This window comes from Carettochelys insculpta, chromosome 26 (genome assembly GCF_033958435.1).
Source record: "Carettochelys insculpta isolate YL-2023 chromosome 26, ASM3395843v1, whole genome shotgun sequence".
NCBI classification, from domain to species: domain Eukaryota; kingdom Metazoa; phylum Chordata; order Testudines; family Carettochelyidae; genus Carettochelys; species Carettochelys insculpta.
In genome coordinates, this window is record NC_134162.1 from 1,251,064 (window position 1) to 1,277,345 (window position 26,282).

Below are 26,282 nucleotides of genomic sequence, written 5' to 3' on the forward strand. Positions count from 1 at the left end.
GCCTGGCTGGTGTGAATTGGAACTGGGCAGTGGAGTGGGTCAGGCTGGGCTGGCTGGAGAGGGAGGAAGGGGGCCAGGACCAGCTCGGGGACCCCCTCTGGGCCCCTCTCCCCAAGGTGGATTATACTGACAGCTTCTGGACTCTGTACTGACACGTCTGTTCTACACTGTGTCCCTGTCGCCTGATCACCCTTCAGTTCTCCCTGCCGAATGACAGTCACCTCTGGCTGTGGATGGGGGGCAGGGCCCGGTGCCCCCCACATCAGTGGCAACTCCAGTCCGCCTCTTCTTCTTCCCAGGCTGTCAGACTGTGCTGCCAGAACTCACGTTACCCCAGTCTGGATTTCTCCCCCCTTGCACAGCACAGACTCTGCAGAGTCTGCTACAGCCTCCAGGCTAATAGAGCCAGCAACGAAGGCTGTTAGATCCAGAGGCCCAGGGTTCAGTCGCTGCGGGGTTGGCCTTGTTGATGAGCAGTGGTGTGGATGGGGAAATGGGATGGGATTGAGCATAGAGAAGCCTGAAGCAGGAAGTACTTCCCCATAGCAAGAGCCTTAAAGTGAGGGAATAACCTCCCCAGGGGATGGGGTCGGAGCCTGCTTGCTTGTGTCCTCACCAGCCTAGACTGAGCAGAGCACTGAATTGTAAGAGAATCCTTCTGGCCAGGCTGAAGGGTGGGGGCGAGAGGGGACTCAGCTGACTTTACTGAGGTCTCTCTTCACCAATCTGCCTTCATGTCTGTCTTGCTCCGGGTTGGTGTGATGAAGGCTGTGCATGACTGGACACCTGGAACCGGATGGTACATCCCCAGCTTTGACAGGCTTCCCACTATGGGCTCTGAGAGAGGGCAGTCAGGCTCTGTCCTGTTCCTCCTCACAGGCTCCTGCGTTTTCGGAAGAGCACAGCTGCCCTGCACCATGACTGCATCAGGCTAAGTCTGAATCACACTCTGCCCAGCTCCTGATTCACCCTTGCAGGAGGCTTTATTGAAGTCACTATGGATCGTGAGTCCCTGGCTGCAATCAGGAGCCCTGGTCCATGATCCCAGCATGGCTCCCTGGAGCACTGGGACCTTGGAATTTACTATGTCCTTTTTGCAATGGATGAGTTGAAACTACAACGTAAATTTCCCTGGCTCATGTGAGGTGTCTTATGTCAGTTCCCTTTGGGTTTTGTGATCCACTTAGATGACCACTTTTAAGCAAGCAACCAAGCAAGCAGGAGGGCAGGTTGCAGACAGGGTATCAAGAGCGAAAAGCAAGGGGACAGGCCCTCAAATGGTGGTGCTCTCACGTGTAAGCAAAGATCTCTCATGTTTGAATACAGCCTGGGCACTAGCTGCTCGATTTTCAAGGGCTCAGATCCACCACAATGCTGGATATTCTTCCTCGAGTAGCATCCCCACGGGTGTTGGTGCGTCCTTGTGCTGGCTCTCAGAGATTCTTCTATAGCCATGGTTTCCTGCACCATGCATGCACAGTAGCACCTCCTTGTGCTTCCTGGCACACATGGTGCAGGCTCCTCAGTTCCTTCTCTACCGTCCTGGGCTGTGGACGGAGTCTTGCTACTCTGCAAAGAGAATGGAGTCCAGTTAGTCAGTTTGCTTGCGTTCTTAGTTGTTACCCTACTGCAAGTTCTCCCTCCTTGTTCTATTTGAAAAAAAGTTTGTAGTTAGATATGTAAATGTTGGTGGGGTCACTGCCAAGCTGGGCTCCCCCCGTTTATAAGTGGTGCGCCACAGGCAACTATGCAATGCTCACCTCGTATGGCGATACGTCATGTATGAAGTGCCTCTGTGAAGGCCACCAAACACAATCCTACGTACATTGCTCGAGGCTCACACTGAGAGCCCAAAAAGGCCAAGCAGGGCAGAGGTGGGACATTCCTCCAACCACTGTATGAGGGGTGAGGCTGCATGAGGCACGTTCTCCCACTGCCCCTTGTTGGTTTGGAGGAGTGATTGAGGCCCAACAAGGGATAATGCTGCTGCAGACTTTGGTCAGGGTTCCACTGCTGAGTCAGTGTGCTGGGCTGGTAACTCCCATGGTAACAACTGCCAAGGGAGATCCTGACAGCAGTTCATTGAAGAGGCAGAAAAAGGAGGGAAAACAGCTCAAGCATTTGTCGTGTCCAGTGTTAATTAACCAAGGCTTCCATTTGACCACTGCTCCTTCATAGAATCATAGAACCCTAGGGCTGGAAGGGACCTCAGGAGGTCACGGAGTCCAGCCCCCTGCCCAAAGCAGGATCAACCCCAGCTAAATCGTCCCAACCAGGACCTTGTCAAGCCAGGACTTAAAAATCTCTAGGGATGGAGATTCCACCACCTTTCTAGGTAACGCATTCCAGTGCTTCACCACCCTCCTGGGGAAAGTTTTTCCCAATATCCAACCCACACCTCCCCCTCTGTAACGTCAGACCATTGCTCCTTGTTCTGCCATCCGCCACCACTGAGAACAGCCTCTCTCCATCCTCTTTAGAGCCCCCTTCAGGAAGCTGAAGGCAGCTATCAAATCATCCCTCACTCTTCTCTTCTGCAAACTAAATAACGCCAAATCCCTCAACCTCTCCTCATAGGTCATGTGCTCCAGCCCCTTAATCATTTTTGTTGCCCTCCACTACACCTGCTCCAAGGCACCCACATCCTTTCTATCCTAACAGGCTCAGAACTGGTCGCAATACTCCAGATGTGGCCTCACCTGTGTCGAGTAGAGGGGAATAATAACTTCTCTAGATGTGCTGGAAATGCTCCTCCTAATGCACCCCAATATGCCATTAGCCTTCTTGGCTACAAGAGCATACTGTTGATTCATATCAGCCTCTCAATCACTGTAATCCCCAGGTCTTTTTCTTCTACACTGCTACTTAGCCAGTCGATCCCCAGCCTGTGACAGTGCTTGGGATTCTTCCATCCCATGTGCAGGACTCTGCACTTCTCCTTGTTGAACCTCATCAAATTTCTTTTGGCCCCATCCTCCAATTTGTCTAGGTCACTCTGGACCTTATCCCGACCCTCCACCGTATCTATCTGACCCCCTAGCTTAGTGTCATCTGCAAATTTGCTGAGGGTACAATTCATCCCCTCACCCAGGTCATTAATAGAGATGTTGAACAGTATCCGTCCTAGAACTGATCCTTGGGACACTCCACTTGAAACCGACTGTCCCTGTCTCTTTAGCTGTGGAGAGGTTTTGTGGGGAAAACCCTGTTTGACAATCATTTTGATACTATTAAAAGTGTGATTAGCTCCACTGGGGACAGTGACGCACTTAGCTGAGATGGCTGGAGCTGTTCTCATGGAAGTCTGGCGCTGCCGTCTTTAAGCGAAACATGGGAAGGAGCTGGGCAGCCCTCAGTGGGGAGAGAACAGGGTAAGAGCTACTTAGAAAAGCTGGACACACACAAATCCATGGATCTGGATTTAATGCATCCATGGGTACTGAGGGAATTGGCAGATGTCATTGCAGAACCTTTGGCCATTATCTTTGAAAACTTGTGGAGATCAGGAGAGGTCTCTGGTGACCGGAAAAAGGCAAACGTACTGCCCAAGGTTAAAAGAGGAAAGAAGGACAATACAGGGAACTATAGACCGGTCAGCCTCACCGCAGTCCCTGGAAAAATCATGGAGAGGATACTCAAGGAATCCATTTTGAAGCACTTCAAAGAGGTGAAAGTGATCAAGGGTTGTCAACATGGATTCACCAAGGGCAAGTCCTGCCTGACCAATCTGATTAGCTTCTATGATGAGGTAACTGGCTCTGTGGACATGGTGAAGTCAATGGATGTGATTTACCTTGACTTTAGCAAAGCTTTTGATAGTTTCCTACAATATTCTTGCTTATAAGTTAAGGAAGTATGGATTGAATACATGGACTATAAACTGGCTAGATGGTCAGACCCAACAGGGAGTCATCAATGTCTCAATGTCTGGTTGGCAGTCAGTTTCAAGTGGAGTGCCCCAAGGATCTGTTCTGGGGCTGGTATTGTTCCACATCTTTATTAATGACCTGGATGAGGGGATGGATTGTACCCTCAGCAAATTTGTGGATGACACTCAGCTAGGGGACAGGTAGGTATGTTGGAAGGTAGGGAAAGGGTCCACAGTGGCCTAGATACATTGGAGAATTGGGCCAAAAGAAATCTGATGAAGTTCAACAAAGACAAGTGCAGAGTCTTGCACTTGGGACAGAAGAATCCCAAGCATTTTTACAGGCTGGGGACTGTCTGGCTAAGTAGCAGTGCAGCAGAGAAGGACCTAGGGATTACAGTGAATGAAAGGCTGGATGTGAGTCAGAAGTGGGCCCTTGTAGCCAAGAAGGCTAGTGGCATATTGTGATGCATTAGGAGGAACATTTCCAGCAGATCTAGAAAGGTGGTTGTTCCCCTCTATTCAGCACTGGTGAGGCCACATCTGGAGTATTGTGTCCAGTTCTGGGGCTCCCGGTATAGGAAGGATGTTGACGCATTGAAGCACATTGGGGCCAGAGCACTTGGTTTATTAGAAGAGGCTGAGGCAGAGGGATCTGAGCTTATTTAGTTTGCAGAAGAGAAGAGAAGAGTGAGGGGCGATTTGATAGCAGCCTTCCACTTCCTGAAGGGGGGCTCTAAAGAGGATGGAGAGAGGCTGTTCTCAATGGTGACAGGTGGCAGAACAAGGAGCAATGGGCTGAAGTTACAGAGGGGGAGGTGTAAGTTGGATAGTAGGAAAAGCTATTTCCCCAGAAGGGTGGTGAAACACTGGAATGTGTAACTGAGAGAGGTGGTAGAATCTGCATCCCTAGATGTTTGTAAGTCCCAGCTTGACATAGTCCTGGCTGGGATGATTTAGCTGGGGTTGATGCTGCTTTGGGCAGGGGCTGGACTCAGTGACCTGAGATCCCTTCCAGCCCCGGGATTCTATGATTCTGTGCAACAGGAGAGGAGCAAAGAAGTTTCCGTTTCTATCTTTGGTGCTGAGTCTCCATTGCAGCGTGGAGAAAGACAGGCCCAGCTCATGGTCTGATCAGCCACTGAAACCTGTAAACTTGTACCAGCCAGGGGCTGGTTAGGGGATTGCTTTCATCTGCCCTTTGGGCACAGGTGCTCACCGCTGGTGCAAAAGTGATGTGTCGTGGCCACTCAGCTGGACGTGTAATAGAAAGAGGAAAAATAAGGTTTTTGTTAGTCTTTAAAGTGCTACTGGACTGCTTTTTTGTTTTGATAAGATATAGACTAACACGACTCTCTCTCGCACTAAGGTGTGTGGTGGGGAGGCAGGGCAGAGACTCCGGCCTCTCAGGGCCCAGACTTGGTCAGATTGTAGCTGAAGCTGGAAGGGCTCATGATGTCATCAGGTCCCTGGCCTGGTGCTGGCAGGAACTCTTTCAGGAGGTGGCTGATGCAGGCCCCTTGATATTATATTGACCACTGGGACCAGCTGTGATGGTGACACAGGTTCCAGTTTGTCCCTGCATTTTTATCTAGTGGCCCTCTGAGAACCCTCCCGTGGAGACAAGGCCTGAGACCCAGGCTGTTGGTCAATATCTTTTTACTGTAAATAATTTCACAGGACACTTTGGGCTGGACTTTGCTACCTTCACCAGCTCCAGTCTTCTGCCCTTACACAGCAAGCTCTGTTGCATCAGGCCTGTCTGCCGCACAAGGGCCAGGTGGTGTGTGTGTGTGTGTTGAACCAGCCAGCCTTGTGCTAGTAGCAGATCTGGCTTTGCTTTCCCAGACCCAGGGCTCCCCTGCTGGGCCTGACTGGGAGGGTGAGTGGCAGGAGGTAGTTAAGGAAACAGGTGGACTTTGGGAGCTGCTTGAGTTGTCTGTTAATAGTGCAGCTCCAAACAGGGCTGTCGGCTGTAAGAAAGCCCCTCTTCGAATGTTCTGAGGAGACTGGAATGGTTTAGTGGGGGTTGATCCTGCTTTGGGCAGGGGGCTGGACTCAAGGACCTCCTGAGGTCCCTTCCAGCCCTAGGGTTCTGACTCTATCATTCTATGATGACTGTTCTACAGATTTGGTTCCTGCTAAAAGGACGGCCCAGGAGCACCCTGTTTACATCAAGGGACCTCGTGGGGAGCTACATGGCCTGCCCTGCCCCATGCCCTGGGAAAATGGCAGCAGCTGGGCACAGCTGGGATTGGAAGGGGCAGGTCTGACCCCCACCCCATTTACCTTGGTGGCCTTGACCAGTGTTCCCCATAGACTGTGAGTTTGGGCAGCCACCCAGGAGATTCACATGCCACTCGGCTGATTAGCAGAGCGCCCAAAGCTGAACAAATGTTTTTGGCACATGGATGTTAAAACCTAGAGGGAGCCCTGGCCCTGACCCCCAGGGCTCGTTACCGCCTGCCAGATTCAGATCTGCCCCTGAAGGCAGGAGAGCTGTGCGTGCCTGGCCAGGTGGGAAACCAGCAAGGAGCAGCGTCTCTGGAAGGGAAGCTGCCGGCGATCGGCCTGGTGTGGACCAGAAGGGGAAAGGAATCGCTTCTAGGGCTGCTCAAGCTCTTTTGATTAGAACCCTTTTTTGCAAGCAAATGGGGAGTTTGAATAAATGGCACATCTGGCACCTGCAGGAAATGCTGGCGCTTGGGCGTGTTATCCTCCTGACCTCCCCTCTGGAGCCGGCAACTACCCCCCTGGCGACTGCACATGGCAGTTCTTGGTGTTGGGAAAGCGTACGTAAGGTCATTCCCCCAGGCCTTGGTGCACATGGGAGAAATAGTCCAGCTTAGGATCAGGATCACAGAGAATGGGGGCAGGTGGTCGCCAAACAACAGCTCCCATGAGATACCGCCGTGCTACTGTGAATCCAAATACTGCGGTACTTCGATGGAGTATTTTGACAAAAAGGCAACATTCGGTGCAGGGAGAGGGGGCCTGTTTTCCAATCAGCTGTAATAGTTCTGCAAGGTGGGGAGCCAGCTGGGAATTCTCATGGTGATGGGTTAAGGTTGCTATGGTTTTGGATGGGCTCTCCAGGCTACCCACATATGGGCCCTTCCTCTGAGACGACAGCTGTGTTGGGACAGTGTGGAACTAACATCCTAGCTTCAAGGGCTCTAGTCCCGCCCTGGGGGACTCTGTGTGTTGACTTCCACAGCTGCAGAACAGGGATGCTCATGGGGCCCAGGACTGGCACAAGGTTCAGGTCCTCGGGGCGTGCTGAGATCTGCACAGAAACTCAAACGTGTGCTGTTATTTTAAGGCTGTCACTCAGCTGCAGGGAGTGGGTCATCCCCAGAGAGAAACCGATTTGTTGTTGGGTCATTTTTAAGTGCGCTGTGTTACTGAACTGGGAGCTTTGAGTCCATTCACCTTCACCTACATAGGCAGCTTGGCAGCACAATGCAGTTACTGCTGAAGGGGAACACAGGGAGAGAAAGAAATCAGGGTAAGTTACAGCTCATCAGCTTCCCTCTCTGAGCCCTGGAAAACACTGCACTAAATCACTGTTTCATATTTAAGATATAGTTACAAGTAATAGACGCTGAGATTAGCAGCTACTGATGGTCCAGTGCCATAACCAACTGGGCTGTGACCTTGCCTGGCAGCATAAATTAAGCAGTCAAGTCTGATCCAGGCTCGTCTGGATGACTGAAATTTCAGGGGGTGGCGCCTTTCTCTCTGAGCAAATATAGATCGAGCCCTGCACAGATACAAAATTTGTATCCGCCGCTGAAAAAATGAGCTGCGGACATCCTCACTGTCATCTGTGGATGTGATCCCTGCTGATCTAAAGCAGATACCTGTAGATCTGCAGGGTTCTAGATGCTAAATTTATACCTGAGTCCACATCCTTATCGGCAAAAATGAGCCGCGGATATCTGCCTTGATAGTCACATGTATGCAAGGATATAAAACACGGATTTTCAGGCCTCTAAATATACAGGCAGTTGCTGCTGGGAACCTTGTGGATTAGTAGGGGCTCTAATCTTTAGCTGGGGCCTCAGATCCGATGGGCCAGTTTTGTCTGACGAGATGTAAAACCAAGGGGCTGCATATTCGTGAGCAAGACTGTGGTTGTTCTCCTTGATGACCTGGTCCAATTTTCCATCAGGTGTCTGCGCTCATCCCTGTAGCTTCAGTCGGACACGATCCATCCATTCCTTGTCTTAAAACAGGAGTAGGCAACTGCTTTTTATCCAGCGCCATTCAAGAGCATATGATACTCTTGACCTGCCTATTGACTCCCCGCTGTCTTGAACCATTTTCTAGTGCCGTGGGGTTCTGCCGTGCTCTACCCCGGAGGTTACCACATTTCAGTGACGGAGAAGGCAGCCTTCCCTACAGATGTGTGGGTGAAGTCCTGGCCTTGCTGAAGCTTTGCCATTTCTTCCATGGAGATACCTTGTGCTCCTTGAGCATCTGGTGGATGAATGGTCCCATGCGTGCATCACTATGGTGCTGTAGGGCGTCATTAAACCAAGTGACCACAAGCCCGGATTTACTCTTCTCCTGGTGTGACTATTTCAGCGTATTCCAAGCCAACCGTTCCTGCTGCTTTGACAGCCTGGATATGAACCCTTTCCTGCAATACAGCTCCAGAATGACTGTAGTAAGTACTGGGACAGGACAAATGCCTGAAAATTAATAACGCGCCATGAAATTCCAGCCAGATTGGAAGGTAACCCTGTTAAAAACAGTTCTAATGATGAATGCCCGTGAGACAAAAGAGCCCTGTGAACAGTATTAATAATGCACCAGGTTTGAAATTACAGTGCTGGAATATACCTTATCCGAGGTAGGGTTACAGTTATTGAATGTTAAAGGCATACCAGCGTGGATTTTAAAATGGATATGTTTTTTTATTTAAGCCATTAGATTCCTGGCGGAGAGTTTCCTATCTTAAAGGAAATCCAGGGATTTCACAGTTGATTAAATTCCAAATAAATGAAGAACAAATTTTTTTTCTCCTGCTGCTGTCCTCGGAGGACCTGAATACTCTGAAGGGTGCAGAGCCCACAACTGGGTCCAGATGCTCAGGACAGCCCACGAGTGGCCCAGCGGAAGCTGCCGGGAACTAAGCACGTGGCACGTCTGGCCCCTTCTTGAGGGTCTGAACTGAAAGGGAGCCATGCAAGCTCTCAGCAGAGCACATCTGGCCTGGGGTTGGGTGTGGAGCGTAGCCCACAGAGGAAAGCTGGCTGTGCTGTGGGGAGACAGGAGTGAGCTGCAAGGCAGCTGGATCACTCATCTCCCCTAGGCCTCCTCCCCGAGTCTGCTCGCCCGTGGAGCTGGGCTGGACAAGCCAATGCCAATGAGTGCCAATGCCAGCGCCAATGCCAATGTATGTGCCTTGCCTCTCCTGCTGTTGCTGGGGGCTAAGGTATAGCACAGGTAGCCCTGGGGCTGTTCTAATGCGGCCCATGCTTCCATAGCCCCCATGGGGGATTAATGGAAGCACATCTGCCCCGGTCATTTCTCTTCCATGCCTCTCCTTGTCTGGCCCACAGAGCACTACGGCTTCAACAGAGCTGCCTTGGGGCTGGCCAGAGAGGGGCTTAGAGGTGTGGGGTCTCTCTGTCCCTGCGTAGCTGGTACAAAGCAAGCACGTGTCAGAACCGCGTGGCTCTTGGATGGAGCCATCCAACCCTGCTTCTGCTGACTCCAGACCATGACCGAGACAGCCAAAGCTGCCAGATCCCAGCTGCTGTGGCCGTAAGAGGTGTTATGGCACCGAGAGCACAATAGAGCAGTGCCTCCGCGGGCAGAGGGCTCGCAAGGTTGGTCCTGGGCAGTGGAGCCTTGTGCCTGGAAGTTGGATCGCTCGGAATCGAGCGCCGACAAGCAGTTCGGAGCCAAGGCTCTGGCGTCATTCCCAGGTGACAGCTGTGAGGGGTGGGGAGGTCTCGGATTGTTTCCTGGGACAGGAATTCTCAACCTCCCTCCATCCGCAGAACCCTCCATCCCTCTGTCCCCTCAGCAAGCTGGGAGAGGCAGGCAAGCCACAGCCCGGACAGCTGTCCACTTCCCTCCAGCTCAGAACCGAGTTTGAAAGGACAGCGACCTGTCGTGAGCTGTGCCGTTTAGGAACCTCCTGGGCAGGCTTGGCAGAGGCCGAGCCCGGATCCCAGTCTGTTCTGTGCAGGTTCTAAACCTGCTGTCGGCCCCAGGGCATCCTCAGCCCCTTCCAGGCTTGCATCAAGCTCCCTGTTTAGTGTCTGTCGTGTGCGGTTCAGTCTATCTGCTCCTAACAGGTGAGGTTTGTTACAGGAGAGCTGGAGTTCTGAAAGGCCCCTGCTGCTTTGGGCTGTGAGGCAGGGCAGCTCCAAGAAATGTGCCAGGAACTTGATGTGAGAGACAGGATGGGCCTTACATCTTGGCACAGTTCACTCCCCAGTGTGGGCCCAACTCTGTCTCCCTGGTGATGGAGAGTTCTGTTGGGACCCAAGGAGCAGAGCCATCTCCCATGGTCTTCATCACAGAGCTTTCAGTGATCTTTGAAGTCTGCAGGGCCATTGGGCACCTGGGCAATAAGGCCTCAGACTGGACCTGCTGTTTTACAGGAAAGGCCTGTTGAGAGAGAAGTACCTAAGAGCTGGTTCCTTCAGGCACAGGACACCCAGTGGGCAGGGCAGACACCCAGGTACTCCGGATCATATCATAAAACTGAGTCCAGCAAGACTTCTCTCCCTCTCTTGGCGATCTCTCCGGGGCATTTCTCTCCAGGACTCTCTGGCAAGGCCTGAAATGACTTGAAAATGTCCCATTTGAGAGGAAGGACGAAGCGGGTCTCTGCCCATAAAGGGTTAACACGTAACCGATATTTCAACAGAGGATTTATCAGTTGCCAGATTCCAACGGCTCATGCCTGTTACCAAGGCTAATAACGTAAGCTGGGTCAGAACTGTCCCTCAAAGTGTGGCCAGAAACATTTTGTGTTGGTGAAATGGAAAATATCCCCCCCCTTTTTTTTTTTCTGGTCAGAAATGTGGGGATTTTGTCAAAGCCAATAGAGGACGTTTTGTCCAAAAACTGCAAAAAAGGATTTATTTGGAAATCTGACCATTTGGCAGGAGGTGTTACAAAGAAATGAACAGAAAATTCATAAGCAGGATTCCGGCAGAGGGTGTGTGTGTGTGCAGGGGGTGGGGGAAGATTCTTCCCAGATAGTTCTTTCTGTAACACTCTGCAGCACCTTCTGCTTCTGAGCTCAAAACCGTGCCTTGTATATGTTACTGCTGTCTGCAGGGAGCTCCTCACCACCATTAATCATGTGGAATCCCTTTGTAACAGGAATGCTAATGCAGAGTGTGCTTGGAATCACCCAGTTCAGGCATATGGGGAAACGGGCCCCACCTTGCCCGTTGGCTTCATCTTAGTGGCCAGTGGACCAGGTGGTGCATTCAGCTCCCTGCTCCTAGAGCTGCCAAGTGCAGGCAGGCCCGGTGCCTTTCCACACCCACTCTGCTCCCCTCACAGACTCCCAGCTCAGGGGCACCTGAAGGCAAATCTTCTCCATGCAGCTGATCGGGGCCTGGAGTTCCGTGAGCTGCTGGAGGATGAGAAAGCAGCAGGACCATCTGCTGAAGCTCAGCAAGAGGAGGAGGCGGCTGGTTGGGCTCAGCAGGGCCAGTGCCTTATGAGTGCCTGGCTGCCCCCTGCGCCCAAAGCCAGGCAGGGAGGGGGTGGCAATTCAGCCTTGTGCGCAGCTTTGGCGAGAGCTCTTTATGGGGGTGCCGAGCAGGCTTCAATGCTAGGGAGCTGGCATGGAGTGCAGAACAGGTCCCACGTCCCGGGTTTAGGCTTCAAAGTCCCTTGCTGGCCCAGCTATGGGTTAGGAGAGTGGGTGAAAAGACCACACCAGCCCCAGTCAATATGGCTGCACTGGCAGCTGCCAGAGTTCTCTTTCTGGCCTAGCTTGTAGGTGGCTGTTTTGCTCTGTGTGTCCTGCAGGGAGTGAGGGCACAGCTTGCGGGTGTGTGTTGTCACCTGAGATGAGGGCCCCTGTTCCTCTGCACATGGCTCCACAGCTGGGGTCCCATTTCTCTGATCACGCTGTCTCTGCCTTGCCAAATCTCTGCTCGCTGGCCCCGGTAGAGAGCAGGCTTTCATCCATGCTTCCCAGGAGCCCAATCCTGTTCTCATTAAAATAAATGGAAAGAGGCCCATGGAGTTGAACACAGGTTGGATCAGGGCCCGAAGCAGGCTTATGGTTTGTACTACTGGAGCATCAAGAAGCCCGAATCCTGAACCAGGGCCCAATGGTGCTAGGTGCTGTACAAACTCTGAACAACACGACGGTCCCTCCCCGAGAGAGTTTACAATCCAAGGAAGGCAATCAGCCATAGGAACAGCCTGGCAAAGCACAGGGTACATTCTCTGTCACCTAGCATCTTAAAATCAAGATAAATCCCTGCTCAGCTGGGAACCTCCAGAGGAAATTTTCTAGCACAGGAGCTCAGACTAAATCAGTGATGGGCAACTAGGCTAGTGAGTGGGCTTCAGGGGTGGCTGTTTTTCAGCCCAGTAGACTGTCAGATTGCCCAAACCAAGTGGGTCTGCCGGGAGAGGGTAGTTTTGCTAACTGGGCTGGCATGCCTAGAATTTGCAGGGTGTGCCAACAAACTTGTAGCAGCACACAGCTCTCAGAGTTAGCGTTGTGTGCAATCAGCCTGTACCTCACTTCATGTGCCCTTGGCTTTGTGTGCATGTTACTGTAGTCATACTGGCAGGAAAAACTGATACGGACAGAGCCCAGAAGAATCTGACAACCCTGCATGTGGGCAATAGTAAACAAAGCATCTGGAGCCCCGAGGGACTGCATGCAAGGGGCTGCCCACCACTCAACTGGATGATCAGAAGAGTCCTTCTGGCCTTCAAATCTGTGAATCACCAACTTCATAAATAGCAACGGTGGTGCCGCTCTCATAACCCTGGCAATGCCCACACAACAGGCGTTTACTTGGGATTGAGCCTGCTTTTAGTCAGGGCTTGGACTCAATGACCTCCTGAGGTCTCTTCCAACCCGATGGTACCAGGAAGATGCACTCTCCACAGGTAGCAAGTAAGGGCCCAATTGGCAAGGGCCAGCTGAATCCTGCAGCCACCCAGGCCGGGGGGTGCTGCTGTGGTCGGTCAGTTTCTTCTGCAGAGTTGGGTACCTGTGCAGATGACAGCTGGAAGCAGAGAGGAGCTGGGAATGGAAAGATGAAATGTAGCTCATTTGCTCTTATCTGACTGACTCTTTTATTCGTCCTTCAAAACAAGATAGTTAAAGAAAACTGATGAGTTTGGGTCAGATTTTTGTCCCAAGCCCCTGGCATGCCAAAGGAGATCCTTGGCATGGTACACAGATCCCTCTGTGGAGCTGTGACCAAGTGGGGTTTGTGGGGATTTTATTCCCCTTGTTGTATTGCATGTGTTTCCTACTGTCCTGTAGTAGCTCCATGAGGGTGCTTCAGTTTCCCCAGGCACAGCACCAGTGCACAGTTGGAGATGGGAGTTTTGATGTGATAATTTCTCACAGGTAGGCCAGGCCCTCCCTGCTCTTTGTAACCTAGGCACCAGGTGACACCTTTATGTGGGAAACAGGTCACAGGAGGGAGAAGGGGCCATGGCTGGTTTGAATTGGAACTAGGCGGTGGAGTGTGGCAGTCTCGGCTGACTTTAGAGGGAGGAAAGGGGACCAGGGCCACAGCCCGGGGACCCTCTCTGGGCTCCTCTGCCCAAGACGGATTGTACTGACGGCTTCTGGTGTCTGTGCTGACAAGTCTGTTCTACGCTGCATCCCTGTCTTCTAATAGAACAAGAAGTCCTGTGGCACCTTATAGACTAACAGATATTTTGGAACAGAAGCTTTTGTGGGTAAAGACCTGCTTCGTTGGATGCAAAGCGAGTCCCTACCCACGAAAACTTAATGCTCCAAAATATCTGTTAGTCTATAAGGTGCCACAGGATTCCTTGTTGTTCTCGAAGATACAGACTAACACGATGACCTCTCTGATACTTGTCTTCTAATAAACCTTCTCTTCTAGCTGCCAAAAGAGACTATCAGGGCTGCCTCCCCACTCTGACATTCCGAGTGCAGAACGTGGGGGCCTGCGAAACCTTAAAAATACCTTGCCTCTATCGTCTCTGTTTAAAATAAAGCTCCCCAAGGTCACAGATCCCTTGACCTTGGGAGGTAGCTGCCACCACCTGAGTGAGAAAACCCCTCTTTAGAACCCAACAAGACACACTAGGGATGTCTCCCTGTGGGATAACCCCAAGCTCTTAACCCTCCCTGAGGAGAGAGCTTGAAAGCAAAGAGGAAGAAATGAAGCAGTAATCTGATAGGTGCCATTGCTTTCAGTGGGCATTCACACAGACTGTCTCTAGGACACAAATCAAAAACATCGCCTTAAAAAAGTAAGGTGTTCACAAAATGAGAGATGGAAAAATACCAAGAAAGTAACTAAACATACTTAGTTGCTGGATGTAATAAAACAACTCAAAACAGTCCAGAGGACAGGACAGAGAATTACTTCCCTGGGATTCAGTTTAGAAGTTACAAAGCACAGGAGAAAGAATCAACCCTTAACCAGCCTGAGAAGTCCTTCACCATATTCAAAATAAACAATAACCTGATCGCGTCTAGCTAAACATTTCCTTTCTGCTTACATATCCATGCTCTGATTATGATGCTGCCAGATTACTGCATTCATTCCAGCTTCTTAGGATCAGTCATTTCTTGTCTCCTCTGCATCAGCCACGCCTACAAAGACCCCTGAGACTGCAATTGTTCTCAGTTCAAAAGAATTTTTCTTCCTCCCATTGGCTTACCTGCTACCCCCGCTCAACCCCCCAGAGAGAGGGCCCTCTAAGGGTTAACCCTTTCCCTGCATTCATTCATGACACAGAGTCACATCTGCCCCCCGCACTCTGACAGCAGCCACAGAATAAAATCCTCTGCTAATAAGTGACCAGAGAGACCAGCCCAGTGATGAGCGACCCCGCTCTGCTGATGCAGCAGGCTCGGACTCTGTTACAGATGGCAATTGTCGAGCCAGGCTGCAGCTTGCCCTCCTCACACAAGGAATTGCTGGTGCTGCCCCAGGGTCTTGGCCAAGAGAGCAGCTGTCATGCGAGCTCGGTGCTTCAGCCCACGAAGTAATTGGATCCCGTCAGATAATGCCAGCGAGTGGGCGTGTGCTGTGCAGCCCAAAGGAGCAAGGCCAAATCACGGCATCTCCTGCTACCTCGTCTGGGGGGGGACCCCCTTCTGCCTAGACACGTTAGCAGGGAGGGCAGCGCTGGCCTTGTGTGAGGCAAGCAGCTTTTGGTCCCGTCACTGAGTCACCAGCAATGGGATTTCAGAGCTCCAACCTTTGGGCAAAGCTGCTGGCCGTCCCCTCCCCGCCCAGCCTAGTCCTGTCTGCTCTGGAGCTGGTGCAAGGAGGCCCCTCTCAGCTCCCCACCCCACTGCCCGGCTTGGCAGTATCAGGCACAGCTCTCCTCCTGCCAGGGGCTGCCCCATGTCCATCTCCTGGGCAGCCCAGCTGCTCCCCAGTTCCTCCCCTGCTAGGGCCTCTCTGCCCTAGCCAAGCAGCCCTGGCACAGCAGCTCTTCAAAGCAGGGAGAGGAGGGGGAATCTCCATCTGGTTTTGCTCCCGTTAGGTTTTCCAGGGGCTGAAGCAGAGAAGCAGCTGTTCTTCCCCAGCAAACAAGCAAGGGGTGTCATGGTCACGCCAGAACTAAAAGTCCATCCTTTGGGGCAGGGGGCAGAGAGACGAGCCAGCGGTGAAGCCTGAGACAGGTGTGTTAACAAGGGGCACAGGGGAGGCTTGCCTGAGATCACAGCTCCCTGCAGTCGGACATGCCTGCGACTTACAGCCTGGCGTAGCACAGATATCCATCCTGGGACTGGGCAGTCGAGAGCGGTGTGCCAGGACTCACAAGGTCAGTCCAGGCAAGCACAGCACAGCTCCCGGCCCCGTTCAAAGTGCTTGCCTTGCAACTTCCAAAGGTGGGAGGAGAGGAGGTGGGAAGAATTATCAAAAAAAAAAAAAATCCTGCTGCATTGCAGTACCTTTGAGAGTGCCTGGCGTGGACGGGACTGCTCGTGCAGCTTACTGCTCAGCACAGCTCAGCCAGCTTCCTCCTAGCAAAGGGTCATTTCAGGCACCCGCAGAGCCTGCAGTCAGGGGCGTAACAGGGAGCAGGGCTGTAAGGCGACAGGCCGTAACTCATCCCAGGGAGCCTGGTAATATTAACTGAGCTTTGATAGGCACCGTTGCAATGGGGTCTGCCCTCTTGGGCACACACTCTTCCCCTGGGGCTCTGCAGGGACTGGCACAAGGAGCGATGCTGTTCCGCCTTTCATCACAGAGCTGGGAGTAAATGTAAACCAAGGTGTGCCAGCCGGCCCTGCAGCCCAGGGCCCATACCCTGGAAAGCGGAGACTGACAGGGATTCAGGGGACGAACAACTGACCACAACAAGCTCCCAGGGTGACGCTGGGACAAAACCGGCTAGTGCTGTATAATCGGGGGAGTAACAAGTCTAACTGGGGAAGCGTTGGTGAGACCAATACTGGGGAAGCATGTCCTGTTTGGATGCCAGTGAGGGTGCAGGAAAGACCCACAGAAACCCCTGGCAGGCTAGAAAAAATGAGGGCAGCTAATCTGTGGGTTTTTGTGTATCATAAGTACCTTCCTGGGAGAGAAGACCAGATGCTAAAAGGCGCTTTAAATTAGTAGCCCTGACTCACTTATCCATGTGCCTGAGCTTAAGCTTTTGGGACTACGCACAGGAAGGGGAAACTGAGGCACGACAAGAGGTGTCTTGGCCGAGCTTACACAGCAGGTTTGAGTGGCAAAGAGACCCCAGGTCTCCTGCCTGCCCTTTTACTGCCCCGTCTGCATATTGGCCTGCAGTGAATGGCTGCCTAGAGTCATATTTGATTTCCTTGGGAACAGAGTGTACTCTAGGGGGTTGGGCAGGTGAATTACAGTCAGGGCGCCTGGGCTCCATGCCTGGCTCTGAGAGGGGAGCCTGGTCTGGGGGTTAGAGCAAGGGTGAGGCATCAGCCCAGTTGTGACAATTAGGCTTTCTAGTGTCGAGTGTAACTGTGTGAAGAACTTCCTATGGCAGGTTCTAAACAAGAGCAACTTTTGTGGGGAAGTGGAACTAGCCAGGCCCCCGTGCCCAGGGCAGCGTGGGGGAAATGGCTGAATGTGCCCAGGATTCTGGTGTCTTGCTCAAGTTTGCAATGTGGGGGCGATTCCCCAAGCAAGTTTAACACCAGAGAGGCAGTATGGCCAAGTGGTTAGAGCACTAGCCAGTGACAGTCATTAGGAGACATTTAAGTGCCGTACTCTCTTGTAAATACCTTCGCCCTGTGTCCCGGTCTCCCATCTCTTCAGAGGAGACTCGGTTAAGGTCTGCAAGATCTGATGTGGATGAGTGTTTTTGGCACGTTTGGTTTTGTGACCGACAATGGACCAAGGAGGTAACGGTGGAATAGGTGGAGGCTGAAGTTAGACAGATGTAGACTAGATGTAAGTGGTGTGTTTCACCCGTGTGAGGAACTAACCAGCGGAACAAGCTAGCAAAGGACATGGATTCTCAGTTGCAGTGTTCAAGTCAAGGCTGGACGTCTTTCTGAATGATACACTCCAGCTCCAGCAGCAGATATGGGCTTGACGCAGGAATTGCTTGGTGAATTTCTCTGGCTTGTGTTAGACGGGCGGCCAAACTAGGTGATCCTCATGGTTCCTTCTGGCCTCGGGGTGTGGTGCGTTTCTGGCCTCTTGCAAGCCGTGGGCATTTCTGCATAGATGTCAACGGGGCCAGGCCATCACCCTGCGAATCTATTGAACTGAAGCACAGAGAGGAGAAAGGACTTAGCCAAGGCTGCACCATGAGTCGGTGTCAGAGCTGTGAACCGGAGCCAGGAGTGCGAATGCTACTTAGCATTTGAATGTGGTGCTTTACAGTGCCTTAGAAATGTAGCCACATTAATGGCTCATTAACCACTAATAAGCTCATTCATTAGCCGTGCTAAGATGGAAGCAATCACATGCTGTGCTCTGGGGCAAAACCTGACCAGTGTAGACCCTCCCCGAAGGTCAGCCAGGCACACCTGCGTGGCATTACCCCCCTGCTCCGGGCTGCAACACCTCTCAGTCAGATCTGCTGCCCTAGGCCTGCTAAGGGAGGGCAGGTGGCCCGGTGACTCTTCCCTGGGAGAGACGATCGCCCTGAGGGCACTGACCTGGGCCTCCCCACCCTAGCAGGCAGAGGTACCGGGTGGAAGGTGCTGCAGTTTAGGGTCAGGGTGAGGAAGACGTGGCAGCAGAGGAGGAGGGGGAAGGCCTGGGATTTTTGGGGCCCTTCTGTGAATTTGGGCCCCAGATGAGTTGCAAAGAAAGGCCAAAACTTCTCCCACTTTATGCTGTTTGGAATGTCCGGGCTTGGCTTCGAGGCCCAGACCGGTAACGCCGCGGCCCTGCTCTCGCCCTGGAGCTCAGCTCGCTGGTAAGGCTCCTCTCCCAGCTTCGTGGGAGGGATTACTACACCCTGGACCCAAGTGACTGAAGGATGCCCAAGCCAGAGCTGCCTGTGTGGGCAGGATGAGGAAGGGCTGGCCTGAGGCCAGCAGGGCAGGAGGACCACACCCTTACTGCTCACCACTCTCGTCCTTGGACTTGTACCTCCCCTGCAGCCTGCCTCCCTGCGGGCCGTTCACAGCTCCTAGCTCAGGGGCAGGACAGTGTGTGTCTGGAGCAGGGGGTGGATGGTGGCGGCAGGATCCACCTGCTGGAAGGGTTTGTGGGGTGCAGAGGAGGGAGAGTCAGGACACGAGGCTGTGGCCCAGGAGTTCAAATCTCTCCTGTGCCACATATTCCATGTGTAACCTGGGCTGCTTGCTTGGTCTCTGCCTCTGTTCCTGTGTGCACACTGGGGATACCAGCAGTGGCCCGCCCTAGGGTAGTGGTGAGGGAAAAGGCGGTTCATGTGTCAGATACGGCCGTAGTGGGGCACAAGTTAGCACCCAGAGCACACGCCTCCCGGTATAATTCAAGGGCTTGCTTCTGAGGGTGCGTGGCAAAGGCTGTGTATGTGTGTGGGCGCTAGGGGGCAGGGGTGTGATCAGGACTGGGGCAAGTTTTCACTGATGCTGCTTGGCCTGGGATCGCGTGGGTCCTTAAAGGAGGGATGTTGATTTATCCCAGTGCCCTGGCTGGGCAAGCGCTTGAGTGTTTGTTTCGCTCTCTGGTGCCCGGGTGATGGACGGAAGCGGTGGATGTATGGAGTTTTGTACATTGGAATAAATAATAAATAAAGCCCCAAGCTATGCAAGAGGCCAGGCTGGCTGGGAGCCCCTCCACCCCCGCCCTGCGCTCAGCACTCATTCATCAGAGGCAGAGCTGCGGTGGCGGGGGGGGGCTGCTGTGCTCAATAAGCACCTCTGGAAAACCCAGGCAGGGGGAGAAGCTGCCTCCAGTAGCTGCAACGGCCTGCGATGGAAAGCCCAGGGATCTGGGGCAGGGGAGCAGCACACTGGCAGTGTGGCCTAGTGGATATAGGGGTGGGCTGGGGCTCAGGACAACTGGGTTCTTTTTCTGGCTCTGCCTGTGACCTTGGTGTTCTCACTTCTTCTCCCCTCCCCACATGCCTCAGTTCCTCTCCCACCCTCCTGTCTATTGAGGTTGTGAGCAATGTGACTGAGTGGGCTGCCTCTTGTTCGTACAGCGGCTATCTGTCAAAACCTCAGCTCTCGCACAGTGCTTTCCTTCAGGAGATCTCACAGCCCTTCACAGGCTCTGCTGCACCTGCCGTCTGTGGCAGGACCCTGCTATTGTACAGAGGGGACCTCAGGTTAAATCATAGAATCATAGAACGCTAGGACTGGAAGGGACCTTGAGAGGCCATCGAGTCCAGCCCCCTGCCCCAATGGCAGGACCAAGTACTGTCTAAACCATCCCTGACAGACATCTATCTAACCTGTTCTTAAATATCTCCAGCGATGGAGATTCCACAACCTCCCTGGGCAACTTATTCCACTGTTTGACCACCCTGACAGTTGGGAACTTTTTCCTAATGTCCAACCTAAACCTCCCTTGCTGCAGTTTAAGCCCATTGCCTCTTGTCCTGTCCTCAGAGGCCAAGGTCACACAGTGAGTCTGTGGCATGGGAGGGAACTGAACCCAGGTCTAATCCCTAGGTGAGCCACCTAAGCCTTGGGCCATGCTTTCACTAGTGGGCTGGTTGCCTTAAAAAGCGGGTGGAGAAAGACAGGCCTTGGAAACTGCACTGTCCTCTGGAGATGGCCTCTCTGGGATGAGGAGGAGGAGGAGTTAGGAGAAGCTTACAATGCTCTGGTAACATGGTCACTGCCACCAACTTCCTCGGCTTGGAGAGGGGGTGCTTCCATTGTAGCTGGAACTGGTGTCCTTGTTCTGCAGAGCTGGGTGAAACCGAGACAAAACTGAATTTCTCACAAATGATCATCTTGGAGCGCGAGCTGCCCTACCGTCCTGGGCAGGTCTGACTGAGCTCCAGAGCCACCTGCCCTAGAGACGGGGCAGCAGGTCTGTGCATGGGCAGCTCAGGGCTGCAATAACAGGGACAGTCCCACTCCGAGCCAGCAGCAAACAGCCCAGGCCGGCAGGGTGGAGTCCTGCCTTGTGCTGATGGCCTTTTCAGCCCCAGTCCAACTCAGCTGGGGGGCTTGGGTGGTTTTGACAAGAATTTGATTTCATCAAAAACTCCTCCCGGGGAGGGGGTGGGGAGTCGTTCCTGGGGGAGCTGCCTCTGGGAAGGAGAGAGGCTTTTCCACATGGTACTCAGGAACAAAACGAAGAGAGATGAGTTGAAATCCAGGGGCCTCAGGAGATGCTTCCCCGCTGATCAGTCAGTCTGGGGCAGAGTTCTGTGAGACCCAGCCTGTGGGACAGCTAAACCCATGCCACATCCAAGCAGTGTGCCCAGGGACCAGAAAACCAGGGTGAGAGGCATAGCAGGAGCCAGCCCCTTGGCCGGCAACTCATTGAAACCCCACCAACTTAACTGCAGCACCTGGTATTTGCCCCAGGTGAGGGTCTGGCCCCACCGGTGGAGTGGGTGAGCTACCAGGCCCTGCGGTTTCAGAGGTTCCCTGCTCTTCCCCAGTCCCTCTGTGAGCTGAGTGCCGCTGCAGGTTGCAGTTTGCTGGGTGGCCGTGGGTGTGCAATCCCGCTGTGGGGACTGGCAGAGGGGCAGCAATGTGTCCAGGACCAGCCACGGCACTTTCCGGGCTAATGCCAGCGCTCTGGGGATAGCCTGCCTGGCCACCAGAGAGGGTTATGCAGATGGCAGCACAGCTGCCACCAGCCCCCTTCCTGGCCTTCCCGCCCCTTGGCCATGCTGCCCCTTGGCCAAGCTTTGGGCCAGCCTGCCTTAGGCCCAGCCACTCCCTGCATGATGGGCAGAGACCGGGCAGCGGAGCAACAGCCTCTGCAGCTGTGAAGGGGCACCCACAGCCAGACAGCCCACAGGGCGGCAGCCGCTGCCCCAGGCAGGGCTGGGTTCAGGCACAGGGGCTACCGATTTCTGTTTCCTGGGTGGGAGAAGGGGATCCCAGTCGCTGTGGCTGATTCTCTGGGGAGGAAGGGGGTGAGCTGCTGCTGCTGTAAGTGACGTATGGTTACTAGGGCCCGGTTGGCAGTGATCTGCTCTCCCCGTAAGTGCAGGAAACACGAGGGTTGAATAGGTGCAGCCGCTGGGCTGCTGCGGTGTTCTGCCAGCTGCGTGTGGCTGAGCTCTGAACACCGGTGGCAGGTGCTTGTCTACCCGAGTGCCAGGTGCACAGTCTGACCCTAGATGTGCACTTGGGTGCAGACCTCCCCGCCACGAGCAGTGGCTGATCCGCTGGGCCCCCAGCGCTCCGCTTCCCAATGGAAGTGAGATTGGTTCCTTGGCGCGGTTGGTTCAGCGCCGCCCTGAGCATGGCACGCTGGCTGGAGGGGGGGATCAGAAGTGGTCACCAACAGAGTGCCAGCAAACCCCCTTTCAGGAATCACTGCTCACTGCCAGGCCCCAGGGAGCAGCCCAGTCTGGGCACACAGCAAACCCACCTGCTGGCGACAGCTCCCCTAGAGGGAGCTCAAGGCACATGGGGCATCGCGAGCTTGTGATATAAAGACCACGTGCTGCCTGGCCACTGTGGAAAAGTCTTTCAATTTCTCAGAGTGCCCCGGGTAACTCTCACCACAGCAATATGCGTGGGCAGCCTGGCCCGACCTAGAGCCTCTGCAGTCAACGGGACTCACTCGACAAAACCTGGAAATCTGCGAGCCTCCTGCAATACGTGCCTAGGGCTGGGTCGTGCGACTTTTGCTAACAGTGGGATCCTGCGACATGCACCAACAGGGGCTCCTCGAAGGGAGCAAGGATTGCAAAAACCACCTAGGCCCCGAGGGATTAAAAAAGCATCTGAGTGCCTAACTCCCATGGAAGTTAGGCATCGAAATCCTTTGACTCCGACCCCCCTCGCACAGAACGCCTGCAAGGTGTTGCTGCCATAAACTCAGCTGCTAGAACACCTGTGGAAAGCAAACCCCATGGAGGCGTGAAAGCTGCCAGTCCCAGGGAGGTAGCAGGCAGAAACTCCCTGTGACACATGATGGCATGCCCTGGTCCTTCACCGAGCCGTGATCAGTCTGGCTCTGGGTGCTACCTGCTCTGGTTTGAGCAGGTGTCCTTTGAAGCTCAGGCAAGCATTCTGAATCCCTTTTTTTTAAATTCTCATTTACAGCTGCGCATGTGAAGTGGTCCGAGAAATATCCGGTAAGTGCATTGTCCTCGTTATCCTTCTGTCTGGTTCCAAGTGTCAGCCCTTCTGGCACTCTGACCTTTTAGAAAGGGTGGAGCGTGTGGGGCCATCCTGTCATTTCCGGGCTCGTGCACCAAAAAACCATCCCACCTGCCTCCCAGACGCTCCTTTCGGCATCAAGTCCTCATTAAAATGTCAGTCAGAATTGAAAGCTTGTTTCCTGGAGGCCTCTAGGGAGTGCTGTTGCTTTTAAAAAAAAACCCTGGATTTAATTAAAAATATAAATTCTGCTTCCTTTGAAGCCCTACAGGCTTGATTGTGACAAGGCAGATTTGACTGATGGATCGAGTGGAACCCAGCGAGCACAGGTGTAAGTGACCAATGGGTTACACAGAGCTAAGAGGAGGAGGGATTGCTGTACATCATTGGCTCACTGGGGGCCCAAAGCAGGCCAGCCCTTTCTTATAGCCCAGAGAAGAGCTCTGCATGGTTCTAGGTCCTGGATCTGCACTGACCTGGCATGTGTCTTTAGGCACATCCCTTTGGCTTCCTCTCTCGTTCCCCTGGTCTGGCGAGATTGTGACTTCCCTGGCAGCCTGTGACGGGGCAGCACACAGCACAACAATTCGGAGTCTGACAAAGCCACCCGTCTCCTGGCCCGTCAGCGAGGAACAGGGCAGGAGGCCGCCGGAGGGATTTGCCGCTTGAGCTGATACCAGTGCAAATGAAGGAGGGTTTCCTTTACCTTTTGGCTGGCAATGCAGCACCCCCTCTAGAACAGTGCTTTGTGCTGTCTGGCCAGGTGGGAACATTCGAGCTGCATGGGAATGATTCACTGGTTCTTGGCACCAGGGTTTGGGGACATTAATTCAAAAATTTCTCTCCACAAGTACGTTTGTGTAAAATCTGTTTCCGGAGGGAAACTGAGGCCCCTGCGGAAGGACAGCTTGAGGCCCTGCTGGTGGCTGGTGGGGACATTATTTAGGAAACACGTGTTTGTGGCTTTCACCCCATGCAAGTGTCTATTTAATGGGTGGAGATACTCCCAGGTAAGCAGGTCTGGTCCAAGCAGCCAAGTGGGGTCACCACCCTCTGTACTGTTGCCCTTGATGAAAACAGAACAAGGCCAATGCTGAGTGCTACTGACAACTAGGGACCAGGAGTCCTACAAACATCAGGCTGGAACGGGCTGTGAGAGGTCATGTAGGCCACCCTGGTGCTGGGCCAGCCCAAGTAAGCCTCGCCCAGCCTTGACAATAATGCAAGCAGTGCAGCTAGAGCCCTGGGAAACTTGGTTGATTTGGTTCTGGAGCCTCCAGAACAGAGAGTGTCCGAGGAGCTGGGCTTCTGGAGCAGGCGTCCTTTGGAATAAATCATGGGGGCTTTCAGTCCATCATCTCCCAGACCCAGGGACAGCAAAAACGCAGGCTGCAGGTTGGATGTGGACCTGTGAAGCTAGGTGATGCTACCACCCATCTTCCACAGGAGGAGCTGGCCAGCTCCCAGCATGCAATAATCCATGAGAACAAATCCCTGCCACAGTTGTGCTGGTTGGAGTTTGCCCTGAGGAGCATTTGCACAGGCAACCTTGAAGTCTTTAGGTCACGATCTGAGGGTTTTAGTAAATCAGCTGGAAGTTAGGGATCTGCTACAGCAGTGGGCGGGTGAGCTGCTGTGGCCTGCAATGGGCAGGAGCTCAGATTAGGTGAGCACGATGGCTCCTTCTGGCCTTTAAGTCTGAGTCTATCCTGCAGCCCTCAAGGCGCAGGGGGAAAGGTTTTCATGCTCCCAACTGGTGGAGGGTACTTGAGAATAGGGGAGGAGCTTTGGCAGGGACTCTGTGCTCACTACACTTATACTTACGTGTGTGCATACACGTGTGCATGCAAGGAGGCTAGGGAGGATGGTCTTACTTCAGCACACATCAGCACCTGTGGGATCTACTCCTGGGTCTCCTGTCTGAGCCTGTCCTGTGGCTTGTGTGCTGCAGGAGGTCTGAGGAGATGGCCCTGATGGCTGTAGCCTGTAAGAACGATGCCTTCTCCCTCGCAGGGTGGTTGGAAGGGTTAGGCCATTTTTAGCTGAGTGCTTTGAGACCCTTGCATAGAAAGCCCCCTGGAAGGGCAAAGCAGAACTGGGTGGTGCAAGAGGGCGGAACAGCCCCCATTGGATATCTGGGATCCTCATCACTGCAATATCTCAGCCCAGTCCTCAATGCAGGTAGCCTCCTAGCACCCATGCAGGAGAGGGAAGTGCTGCTACCCTGGTTCTAGGGGTGGAGACCTGGGGCCTGGGGACACTAAGGCTGGATCCAAAGCCCAGTGAACTGACTTTCCCTGAAGGACTTGCTGGCTGAGCCCTGTCACCAGAGGTCCAGCTGGTACCTTGGCCCAAAGTCCATCCATCCTTTTCTACAGATCTTCTTGCACATCTCCAAGCTGCATGCAGGGGGCAGATGCTGGAACAGCCTAAGCAGGAGGTCTCTGTGGTTTCTTCTCCAGGGCCTTGTCTCTTTAACTGACACAAGAGCTCTGGCCCTGCCCTTTTCCGCACTGCAGTACATCTCGCTGCTGGGAACTCTGTCTTGATCCTTGGCGCCATTTATTCCTTCATCAGACTCCCCTCATCTCTGAGGGACACCCCCATGAACCTCCCTACCCCACTTTGGAGACGCCTTCCACCGATGTCACTAGGGATTATCCCAGTTAATTTCCTGCAATGTGGGCCATGCTGTCCGTGTTCAGCACTGGCGACTCTCAGCAAAGGGGTCACTCCTGATTTACACCTGGTGGTTTGAGCAGAGCTGTAGGTCCTGTGGCATTCGTGGGTCTATGGCACGCCCTTATCCTAACTCTTCTCAGACTACATGCAGGTTACGGGGCTCTGCAGAGCCCCTCAGGCTTCTCTATGCGCTCGGCTTGCTCTGCAGTCCCAGGGTGCGATAGCAGCTTTTGCAGACCTAGCCCAGCTCACTCTGCTCAAGCTCACTCGCCTGCTGGTGTCCGTGATGCTGCAGGAACACAGGTTTCAGCCTGGCCTAGTGTGCTGGGGTGGACAAACCTCCGATCCGCTACAGGACGCCAGAAGCCTTGCCATGCCCCATCTCAGCAAGAGGAGCAGACAAGAGGTCCTCCAGGGAGGATAGAATGTCTGTCTGTGCTGCAACCAATCAGGGCCCAGCAAGACGATATAAAAGAAGCTGCTGGGCTAGGGCCAGGCAGTTCCTCTCAGGAGCTGGTCCTTGGCAGATGTCCATGGAGTCTGGGAGACCAGCAGCGCTTTGGACTGGTCCAAGTGTGAGTTGAACTTAGACCTGGGCAGGACACAGGCCCTGTGGCTGGAGAGTGGCCACAAGCCTAACAGAAGAAATGATGGTGCCCCGAACAGGACTGGTTGGCTCTCACCCTGAGGACCTCGAGGACAGCAGTGAGGCTTTACGTGGTACCCTTGGCTGCAAAGGGCCACTTGTGAGTGGGTGGACCCCAGCACACCTGGCCACCCAGGTAATTAACGAGGGTGCTGGAGAGGGGGGCTTGTAAGTTTTGGGCTGCTGTGGTG

The 26,282-nt window shown here is 53.5% G+C and overlaps 1 protein-coding gene across 2 annotated transcripts in view; it reads left to right on the plus strand.

Annotated features, from left to right (window-relative positions):
- The window catches only part of SYT2 (synaptotagmin 2), a 182,347-nt gene that overhangs the window by 51,388 nt on the left and 104,677 nt on the right, over positions 1 to 26,282 (plus strand). Inside the window, exon 2 of one of the 2 annotated variants that reach the window (XM_074977594.1) lies at positions 22,707 to 22,738. The exons of the other annotated variant lie outside the window; for it this stretch is intronic. The gene's annotated coding sequence lies outside the window, so the exon portion shown is untranslated. The remainder of the gene's footprint in view (positions 1 to 22,706; positions 22,739 to 26,282) is intronic. 2 annotated transcript variants of the gene reach the window in all.